This window comes from Hydra vulgaris, chromosome 08 (assembly GCF_038396675.1).
Source record: "Hydra vulgaris chromosome 08, alternate assembly HydraT2T_AEP".
Taxonomy (NCBI): Eukaryota; Metazoa; Cnidaria; class Hydrozoa; order Anthoathecata; family Hydridae; genus Hydra; species Hydra vulgaris.
In genome coordinates this window covers 53,044,981-53,057,142 of record NC_088927.1, presented here as the reverse complement: position 1 = coordinate 53,057,142, position 12,162 = coordinate 53,044,981, and the positions used below count along the sequence as shown (strand labels likewise).

At 29.2% G+C, this 12,162-nt stretch overlaps 1 protein-coding gene across 7 annotated transcripts in view; it reads right to left on the bottom strand.

The window, feature by feature from the left end:
* LOC136083965 (TNF receptor-associated factor 5-like) overlaps positions 1 to 5,258 on the bottom strand; it is a 144,043-nt gene extending 138,785 nt beyond the window's left edge. For 6 of the 7 annotated variants that reach the window (XM_065803929.1, XM_065803927.1, XM_065803921.1 and 3 more), the window contains exon 1: positions 5,036 to 5,258. The gene's annotated coding sequence lies outside the window, so the exon portion shown is untranslated. The remainder of the gene's footprint in view (positions 1 to 5,035) is intronic. The other variant, XM_065803930.1, reaches the window with a different exon arrangement.
* Positions 5,259 to 12,162: the final 6,904 nt, after the last annotated feature.

The window sequence follows — 12,162 nt, the reverse complement described above, 5'->3', positions numbered from 1 at the left end:
AAACGGTAAATAAAGATCTCTAATGAGGCTACGATCATTACTTTCACCACAAATGAATAGTATAATTGTGTAAACTGCCGTTTATTGAGTATGTTTCTAGCTTTATATAAAATACAAATGCATTTGTAAAATCTAGAAAAAATAATATTAATGTGATGTTTCCAAGAAAAATTTTTATCAATATAGATTTCTAAAAATTTTGTTACTTTTTCTCTTTTCATGATTACATTGCCAATGTAGAGTTCAGGTAATAGATGTTATATTCTATGCTTTTTATAGAGTGGATAAAAAAGTAATCATTTAGTTTTAGCAGTGTTAAGAGATAATCTATTTATTTTGAACCAATCGGAAAGTTTTTTTAATTTGCTATTCATATTATTGAAAAGAATATTAATATTTTCGTGATATAGAAATAAATTTGTGTCGTTTGCAAAGATTAGGTTGGTTGGTTTGAAGTTTTATGGAGATTGTTTAAATATATTATAAAGAGAAGAGGTCCAACGAAGATTTTTTATTATAAATTGAAAAGATAACATATTGCTTACAATTTGTTATCTTTTCAATCAACCAAGGGTGTTTTTTTTTTACTCCATATGATGATAATATTTCTATTAGAACTTGATGGTTGACGGTATTAAAATCTTTAGATAAGCCAATAAATACTCCTAATGTGAAATGAAATTTTTTAAAAGATTCTGAAATGTTGCGCGTAAGTTGGGAAAGTGTGTAACAGAGTATTCTGTCGAACTAATATTTTCAAAACCAAGTTGGTTTTTGTATACAATTTTACTATTAATTACATAGGCGTAAATTAGATAAAACCTTTTTTTTCCTGAAACTTATGAAAAATCTGAGTGAACCAATATAGGACGATAACTATTTATATTAGTAAGACCTCTTGTCTTGTAGATAGGAACTACTTTAACAATTTTTAGACAATCTTGAAACATTCCTTGACTTATGCTCTAAAAGATTTTGAAAAGAATGTGTTTAATAAAATCACAAAAAACTTGATGGTAAATCGTATTTTTGACATATAAACTAAGTTTTCAGAAAGAAAAACTCTTAACATACCACCATATTTTGATAGTTAAATGTAAGTAATTAGAAACAATAAAAACCACAAGTGCCTGAATTTATATGCAATTTGTTTTTAGAATTAATAACTGAAAAATCTTGCGAAACACACATTTTTTATGTCAATGGATTTTTACTTTTTTAAAAAAAATGAAACTCAAATATAATTCAAATAAGGTGCCCTTGTGGCTCTAAAAATTAAATTTATTAAACTTTCGCAAAGCTTACTAGGATCAGAAGGCGGACAAACATTTTAAAACTTAATACAAATTCAGAAAATGTTATTAGGATCTATTCTCATTAGATTTTTGCTACCTTAAATGTTTGCCAGCTGGTGCAATTAAAAACAAGTTATAGAAAGAACTAAATATTCAAAAAGTTTACATCTCGATAATTTTCTTGTTGAAAAAATGAAAATAAAATTAACATAGATGCAAATACTATTTATAATCATTATAAAAAAGAAATTTGTAAATTTTCCATTAGTTCTGATTTAAATATAGAATGCAGCATTGTTCATTTTAATACTGGAAAAAGCCATGATTTTAATGTTGTATTCTGTTTCACTTAGTCATTTATTGTATATAATTTCTTTGCTTTAATGAATCTCAATTATTTAGTTTTTTGAATTTCTTGGACCAGCAAACTGTCAAATTTCATACTTCAGGTCAAGGAGTGCGAGGTTTGAAACAAAGTCTTTTAAGTTATCTGTAAAAAAGTACAATTATGAATTAAATTTTATATCAGTAAGCATTAGCGATGTGGTTATTTTTCAAAAGTGTGGAATTATGGAGTATATTAATTTTTAAGTTTTTTTTTTCTTGTTTATAAAAGAATTTAAAATTCAAAAGTTGCTTATTTGCACTAGTTTATTTTGACGATTCAATTAACGCATTAAGATTTAAATAAAAATAAACAATTGAATTAAAAGTTTGGATTATTTGATGGAGTAATGCTTTATTTATTGGCTATAGCATCTTAACTAGTCTTTGTTACTTTATATTTGGAAAATTTTTAACAATTATGAAATTATGCTTGTGTGCTTTAATATATTTATAAAATTGAAGTTTTGTTTTTACAAGCTTACCTCTTTATTTATTTTATTATATTTTTTGCAGGCTGCAATTTTTTCATTTTTTTTCTATGAGTATATAAAGATTCCTTGGTGTAACCCTTATACAAGTACAAATATAAAAACAAGTAAATTTAAAAAGATTAAAAACCATTTTAAACAAATTTTTTAATATTGAAATTTAGGCCGTCTTAAAAATTATGGATTAAAAGTTATTCATCAATAATTTTGTAAACATGTAATAATTTTGTTTGGTCGCAACTTTAAATATATTTTTTATATAAAAAAATCATTTTAACAGTCAATATTTAGAGAGCTTGCTAAAATTTTTCTGACCTTGTCAAAATTTTTTGTTCAAGTATTTACTATTATGTGCTTCATACGAAGGAGGTTAAGTTTATCAACTTTTCGAAAATGTATTCACCCTGAGCGTATTAAGATTCTTTAAATTCTATCGTTTATTTATTTTCACTTATTGTCAAAGAAAGCTATCGACTGATAAAAATAAAAACATAGAGTAATCATATTTTGAAATGTCAAATTTCAAAATATGATTACTCTATGTTTTTATTTTTATCAGTCGATAGCTTTCTTTGACAAAAAAAACTAAGCGATCAAAATAAAAACTTTAATTGCATTCAGCTCTGAAGTGAGTTTGTATTAAAAACTGAGAAACCTGAATGGCTGTTGTTATACATTTTTGAGTTGTTTGTCAGCATTTTGATCCCAGATTTTTTATTCAATAATTGTAGGATGAAAGCAAAACGGTACCCAATAGAATATAATGCCGAATTATCTAAACGTATCTTTACATTCAAATCTATTGTTTCAACTTGTATTCGATGTTCTGTGCAAACAATCGAATTTTTTTTGTTTCTGTTAGTTCTATAATGTCTCAACATTTAAGATATTTAAATTGATACACCCTAATGCATTAATTTTAATGTTGGGATAATAATAATAAATTTCAATTAAAATGTTTTATGCAGAAAAACATATTCAATTGAAATATGGTTTTGATTAAGTATTTTTTACTTCATGTATTTTTTCAACACTCACTAATACATCATGGTTTACACCCAACTACGAGTATTATTAGTTTACAAAAGGGGGTTGCAAATTTTATATTGTCAAAATTTTTAACTCTTTTTTAAAATTTATCGATGAATAAAAGTCTAGTTAAAAATAATACAAAAAAAATATTTCATCAACTTGTTGCTCTTACGTTTGGGGCAAGGGGGCAAATGATTTGAGGGCTCTAATCATCGCAATTTTTTGCAAAGCATCCTTATTTGTCATAAGTATAAATATATAAATGTTTGGAGTTTGCTCAATGTCTGGAAATCTCAAACACCAAAAAATGCTTTTGGCGCCCCTGACTCTTGCGACACTAGTTGAAACATTTCATGTAATTAAGAACAGTAGTCGTATAGAATTTTTAGTTTGAAATCCAATAGGTTTAAATTTGCTTAATTAAAGAGAACTTCCCATATTTGTAAAACGTGAATAAAATCTTTAGTTTGCGGAACCATTTTATTGACCAACTCTATTTTCAACAGATGGTATGCGGAAAAATATGCAACTTAAAACAGCCAATTGCACTTCTTTAAAAATTGCACTTAGATTAAATTGCTTCACCAGTAGTTGAACACATTTGTGTAAAAAGGTTTTCATTTTTTAAGTTTCATAGATGCTGCAAAATTATATTACAATAAGCAAACATATAAATGTCTTTATCTTTTCTTCAACACGTATACCCTTTACGATTTTTATTTAAGTTAGAGATATCCAAGATTTTAGTTTTTTTTGACCCCTCTTGCAATTTAACAAATATGATACCACTAACAATGTAATTTTTGATAAAATGTTGAGACTTTAAATAAAATTTTAATAAAATTTACTTAAAATAACTGATGACTTTACTTAAAATAACTGACTTTTCTATCTTATCTCGAGGACCGCGGTTATGGAATTCGATCCTTAAAGAGGAAATAAAAAACATGAAGTCATCAAATCTCCTTAAAGCAGCAGTCAAACAGCACCTATTTAACTAAAGTGACATCAACATACTCTCTCATTTTTAAAGATCAAATTAATCATAACTAACTAAAACGAATTTATCCCTTTTGAATGACCACAAACGATGATTATATTACAATACAAATAGTTTTTTATTTCTTTTCTATACTTATCTATCAGATCGTTACGTACAAGGCTTTGTTTTTGGTTTATTTCTACTTATGAATTTTTAATGTCACGTTAATCTCACGTGAAACTCATTGCAAAGTTACAAATAAAAGGGGCCTAATTGATAAGACTGCAGTCTTCTACTTGCTTCTGTCATTATTTTAATTTTTTTAAATCTTATTTATAAATGTATACATATAAGTATACTTGTATTTATAAACGTATTAAAGTTAATTGTATGTAAAATAAATGGTGACAAAATAAATTACAAAAAAAAAAAAAAAATGACGTATTAGTGAAAAAACTAAAATCAGATACAGCTGGCTCATGTTTTTGTAGTTTACAAGTCTTGACAATGTATATTGAAGAGGAAAGATGTCACTAAATTAAAATATTATGTACCAGGTAGCTACTTGTTATATGTATGTATAAAAATCTGGTAGAATATAAAATCTTTTATTTCAAAAAATATTGTCTTTTGAGTAAATTTTGTATAAAAAAATAAATTTTTTGCATTCTGTCCATAGCTTCATTAACTAAGACTTATCTTGAAAAGTATTTTAATGAGAAATTACAGTATTATGCCACAAACATCACTTTTTGGATTCAATGGTGTTACAATATTAATGCCAGTTTTAGTATTCTTTCATTTGTTATGAAAAACTTTCAAATAAAAAATTTATTAAAGAAAAGTGTTACCTTTTTTTTTCTTAACTGAATTCGAGTTATTGAATCAATAGAATATTCTCTGCAATGTTGTAATAATGAAATAATATTAAACTGTATTTTATTTCTTTAATGTTTTAAACGTCAATCCTTTAGCCTCAATATAAAAATACTATCTTAAATTAAAATAAGAGCTTTCAAACGCATTCAACCATTAAGTATTTATCTTTGCTTTTGTATTGTCATAATGTTGATTTACTTTGATGTACAAAGAATAATAAAACATTTTAATATTTTGTGCTCGGTTAATTTTTATTTATTACACACATAAATACGTTTTATTTATAACTTTAACTGTAAAATAATGTAAAAAGTTCTATTATAACCTTATTATAGCAGAAAAAAATCTAAAAAACAAGACTTTTTAATAATCAAACTTATACGTTTTGTTTAATACAATCTTTTAGTATTAGTCGCATCATACTTATAAATAGATAGTCTGGAAAAACGGGCCGTTTCCATTGTATTGCCGTTTTAACTTGAAATTTGATACTTAGCCGGTTTACCTTGCTCAACTTTAAAAAATAAGCAATGAAATTTATATACTATATAAATTCTTTATAAAATTGCAACATAGCTTGAAGATTTGTATATAGCGATTACTGATGAAGTTTTTGACAATAAGCAAGGAAATTGAACAAGATCTAGATGTATTATTATTTAAAGATTGATTGGTATCCAATTTTTCGTGCAACTTGTGTTGTAAAATTTACAAAACGGAATATAGCTAAAAAGACATAAAACTTCAAAACAAAAACTCATTAACCCATTTAGCAAAGATAAAAACTCCATAACATTTTGTCATCTTGATCTTAAAAAAAATAATATTGAATAGTCTGTTGATAAATTGTCAAATGATTTATGGGGCTTTGCGATAAGACTGATTTGTCTTTTTCTAGCCCAAGCAGTGTATATACATCTATTCAAGTATAATTTTGGAGTTATTTTCTTTATGGAAAAATACAAAATAATAATTTATGCTTGCCTGAAGAAATTCTTTGAAAAAAAAGAAAGAGTTAAAACTTCAAAGCAGAGCGTTAGTTTTACTTTTGAAAAAAACTGCACATTATTATTTCAAAGTACAACGGTGATGCAGAAAAATTTTATTTTCAGTTTAATGGGCTTCTTCATAAAAACTTATTGCCATCCAAGCTTGATGATGTTTTATTGACCAACACTTTGATTAATGAAATTGCCAATCACATTTTTCAAGATTTTTCACGAAGTAAGCATAATACTTCATCTAATAGTGAAATTTTGTCAGCCAATAATTTTTATGAAAAAGAATTAAGTGTAATTTAATATTTGGCTGGTTCAAATTTTCTAAATCTGATAAGCAATATAAAAAACAATGCATGGAAATATAATTTATTATGTATTTTGATACTAATAATAGAGGCGATTTTTTTTAAAACTAATATTTACACTCAAAATATCTTTATTCAATGTGAAGCAATTTTTCGTAAACAAAGCAAATTTTTTGTAACATCTATCAACAGCAAAGCTCTGGTTAATGAAATGCTTAACTCAGTTATTACAGGATGACCAGAAAAAACGGAGACAAAATTTAATATGTCCTGATAATAAAGTTTTTTACGGTATCCAATTAGTTTTATTGGTTTTCGGATTCTCCATGTTTTTATGTTTAGTATATATATGTTCTGAGTTTGATATCTTTAAAATATATATGACTTTTTTAGAATGTCAAATAAACGTAGTGCAATTTTGGAGTTATTTTGTAAAGGAATGCATAAATGTGATATTGTTCGCTTGCTTAATGTGCCTAGGCAAACTGTGTCCAAGGTTGTCAATCGTTTCAAGGAGCTCGGCCACAATGTCACCGTCCAGAAAGTGGTAGAAGACGCACCGTCAACACGTCCGCCAACCGCCAGATCATCAGGAAGCGAGTCAAGCGAAATTCGAGGGTCTCCATGCGAAAAATTGCACGTGAAACCGGAATGAAACGTGAATCGGTGCGACAAATGGCAAAAAGGAGCTTAACGTCATGCCTTACAAGCTCCAAAAAGTTCAATTGCTCACCGATGAAAACAAACGTGTGCGGCTCCAGAAATGTTTCGAACTCAAGCGTCGGGCCGTTGCTCAGCGATGGGAGCGCATCCTGTTCACGGACGAGAAACTGTTCACCGTTGAGCAGGCGCACAACCACCAAAACGACAGGAGCTGGTCCGCTGAGGCTTCCGGCACGTCGGCCATTGTCGAACACCGCCAAAATCCGCAGTCCGTTGTGCTCTAAGGCGGAATCTGCGCTAGCGGTAAGACCCCCGTTGTCTTCGTGGATCAAGTAGTCAAAATCAATCAAGAAGTCTACCGACGCGAGATTCTCGAGACTGTGGTACTTCAGTTGGCCCAACAGCACTTCGGCGGTGTGAATTGGACGTAACAACAGGACTCTTCCCCTGCTCACAAGGCGAAAGCGACTTAATACTGGTGTCTTATCCATTTTCCGGACTTCATCGCGTCTTCGGAATGGCCGCCCTACTCGCCGGATCTCAACCCGACGGATTACAGTGTGTGGTCAATTTTGGAGGTCAGGGCCTTTGCTACACGCCACATAAGTTTGGAGTTGCTGAAGCAATCGCTACGCCGGGATGGATTGATTGTCGCCAGACGACCTGCGGCCCATCCCTGAATATTTCAAGACGCGTTTGAGCTTATGTATCACAGCGGGAGGAAGCCACTTCGAAACCGGCTGAGTATATTATTGCGGAAGGTCCATGTTGTTGTTATTCATCGCTGTTTTACTTAATTTTTGTTGGTTTTATAAAAAATCATTAAAATTGTTTGTCTCCGTTTTTTCTGGTCACCCTGTATAAGTATCTTAAAAAATATGTTACAGTACTGAATTGCAGATTGATAAAGAAATATCTTTTCTCTTCTTGAAAGTATACTTGTTTTGTTCACAAAGGTAAGAAGCTTTTTCTATGCTAGAGATATTCGTGAAAAACATCAGACCAACAAGCGGCGAAAACGCAAATCTTCTACAAGAACAGAGATCTTAAAAGCAATGTGCAGCAGCGTAGTTGCTCCTTAACTCTGGTCTTTAGAGTCTCAGACATCGGCTTGGAAAAATACAAATGAATATTTTTATAGCCACAAATTTAATAAAAGTATTATGACTAAAACAATTTAATTCTTTTTATATAAATATATTGCAAATTATATGTTGAGTGAAAAAGAGATTATTAGCTTTCAAATAGTTGCGTGTTTTATATATAACTATGTACAAGTGAGGCAGGTTGACATCCTGTCACCTATTTATAAATTATAAACCGTCCTACCACCTTTTTATATTGCTCCTAATACAATAAGGATTGTGCTTATATATATATATATATATATATATATATATATATATATATATATATATATATATATATACATATATATATATATATATATATATATATATATATATATATATATATATATATATATATATAAGCACATATATATATATATATATATATATATATATATATATATATATATATATATATAAATGATGACAATATTAATGAATCCATCAATCAATTTTTAAAATCATTTAATAAAGTTTTAGACCAATGTGCCCCCAATAAAACTTTGACTAAAAATCAAATCAAACTTAAATCTAAATCCTGGATCTCTAAAGGCTTACTTAAATCTATTTCTGTAAAAAACAAACTCTATAAAAAATTTGCAAGATGTAAAAACATTAATACTAAAAATGAACTTTTCACAAAATTTAAATTCTATAGAAATAAAATTAGCAACTTATTATAAAGTAGTAAAAAATCGTACTACATAACATATTTTAATAACAACATGAACAACATAAAAAATGCATGGAAAGGCATAAAAGATATCATAAATATTAAAGCATCATTACATAAAACACCTACTCAGCTAAATCTGAACGAAAATATCATCACAGACCATGCCACTGCACAGTGGGCCAGAATGCACTTTTACTGGACAAAATTCATAACTAATTTAATATTAGAGCTATATTCACTAAAATTAGTATGAGTACTAATATGATGTCTGCGCTTTTTATGAAGGTAATATTTTTTTATTTCGTTGCTATGGATACTTTTATTTTGCTTAGCAACAACCTACTTTTGTTATCTGCAGATATTTTATAAGTGCTATATTCACTAAATTTGGCATGAGTACCAATATGAGATCACACTTCTTACAAAAGTGATAATTTTTTTAATTTAGTTGTTATGGATACTTATATTGCTTAGTTATCGGATACTTTCCTTAGTTACAAAGTGGTAAATTGATATTTGAATATCTTATCGGATTTTTGACCTACCTATATTGAATAAAAATTGAGTATTTAGGTAAATATTGTTTTAGGAATAATAAAAGCAAAAAATAGTGCAAGAAAACGTTATCAATTTTAAATTACATCAAAAAATTATAAAACAATAATATCGTTTGAAGATTGTTTAAGTAATTGTAAAACATCTGAAGGAAATGCTTTATGATTTGTTTGGTGTGATGTTGATTTACGCAATGATGAAATAACAGGATCACTGGAAACTAGGAGTCTATTGATAAGATCAGTATTTGTTGCTTTTCTGGATGTTTTTCGGCTGAAATTTTCGCGATAAGATTTAAAGTCTTTATTTCTAGCCTCTTGAGCTTCCTCTGACATAAGTCCGATGGGTAATGTAAGGCTTTTAATTATGTCATGTCCATGTATCAATACTTTGTGAACTGATTGAGCCATGTAATACCATGGATAAAGGGACACATATAGTCTAAAAGTGTCAAAACAATAATCCTTGAACTTTAAGCAGTCTATTTCATATCCTGAAGAGAGCGTTACCAAGATAATGTAAAATCTGAATATAAAGTTTTGGTCAATACCCAGAATTTCAGCTGTTTGTTCATATGCTGCAAAAGCACGCCTAAAGGTATTGCCATCATTACTTTTAGGGAAATCAACAACAAGTCCCATTTTGTTCATAAAATCAGTCTGAATCTTTTGTTTAGCTACAGATGCCTTTTCTTTGTGTTCTTTAGATCTTGCCTGCCACTTTCTTGTTTCTTTTTTATATGCAATGTGCAATAACATCTCAAAAAATCGAATCCATGCATGAAGACTGGAAAGACCATATTTGAACTCTCTGTTAGTATAATCTATATTAAGGATATCAAGACTATTCATATTTTTTGGAGAGACACCACACACTGAACAGCATTGGTATGAGTTATTTTTTTCAGATAATATTGTTTGAACCTTCCCATCAATCATTGTAAGTTCAATAATACAATTCACTTCAATAGAAGATCCGCAAACCTCTAATAAAATCATACCCAAGCTTTCTATCTCACTTTTAATGTACTGATCTTCTTCAATCACAGATTCCTTGGATTCCATTTTGTATGCAAATTTTATGGGTCTACAATAGGCTGTGGAGGACAACTTTTGATTTCTCCAAATAGGCACCTTTTCGTTGCTGTTGTTAAATCCAGTCAAATCCAATGGGACAAGACAAGTAATAAATAATGATTCTTCACGCTTTAAATCTCTGTTAATGTCGGGTTCTGATAAAACTTGTTTATAAATGCTTTGGCCAGTAGCACCATCAAAACCAGCCTTACACGTTAGTGTCATTGTTTTTATTGCTTTGTCGTTCAATATCAAGTGCCTTAGCACAGGTTTCTGAACTGCACAGATTCTTTGCAAAGTATGAGTCATTAAATCTTTTAAAGGAACTGAAGCTGAATAGTCCTCCACTGTTATGTTTGCAGGATAACATTTCAATTTTGCATCTCTGACATCATTGTAAGCGGGGTAGATGTTATATTCTTTCTCCAAGGCTCCGCTTCTAATCAATTGATAGGAAGCTTTTGTCAGACTTGCATCAATTATTAAAGCCAGTGCTTCGTCTGCTGAATATTTAGTTGCTTTATCTGTATTTGATATATTTAAAACACTCTTGGCAGCAATAACAACAGATTCATCTCTAAATTTTTTATTAGCAGCAAAAAATAATTCATTGGATGAATGAGATTCAATTAAACAAGATACACGCCGTTTTTTAGTTTTATTAGAACTATTATCAAATGCAACTGGTTTTCGACCACGTCTACTTGCAGTTGGTTCATTGTCTTTTTTTCTGACAATTAAATATTCATTAAGCCAGTTCACAAACTTCTTTTCAAAATTTTTCACAGTATAGTTTGCAGATTTCCACTTTTTTTTATACAAGTAAACAAATCGTTGAACAGCATGTCTAAAATCAACGTCTTTAAAATCAGCAAATTTTGGCTGAATAAATTTTAATATATCTTCAGTAATATTTTGTTTTGAAATACTAAGATTGTTTTTTTGGAGAAAATTATGAATGTCTAAGTTTAACAAAACCATATCTAAATAATTATTGTAACAAGTATTTTGTATTTAAAAGTAAAATGTTATAATATATATGCCGCCTGGAATACTAATACTTGTTAGTAATTAAGTTACTACAAGTGTTAGTAATTAAAATTAAAAGTAATTAAATTACTGTCAGTGTTAGTAATTAAATTACTAACAACTACCGAAAATATGTTGTTGCTATGTTATTTGTCCACCTACTGGCCCACTGTGCGGCGATTCAAAATGTTCACGGCGATTCGTTGTTGTTTGAACACAATCAGCACATAGTTGTCCACGCACGGTTATTTCGATGCAGCTCTCATGTAACCAATCACGGCACGCGTCACACTCAATCTATTCATCATCAATGAGAGGATCAGTTGCTTCACCTTATGCAAACCCACAATATTTGCAAATGTCCTCTTCTTTTTGTTTCTTTTCTTTTTTGGATTCTTTCTTTTTCTTTATAACCTTCTGTTTAACAGTTTTCTTCTGTTTCTTTTCTTTGCTGGTCTCTTTCTCTTTAGCTGCTTTTTTTGTTATTGGTTTGGTTCTTTCTTGAATAAATGCTACATTTTCTTCTGATGTCAATTCATAAGATGGTGGTTTCTTACGTGGCCAACTGCTTTGTGGTCGATCTCTGTGTGGCACTGGCATCAAGTTTTCGAAAGACACATCGAGGTCTGCTTGTTCAATTGACACAATTGCATTTTCATCAGTG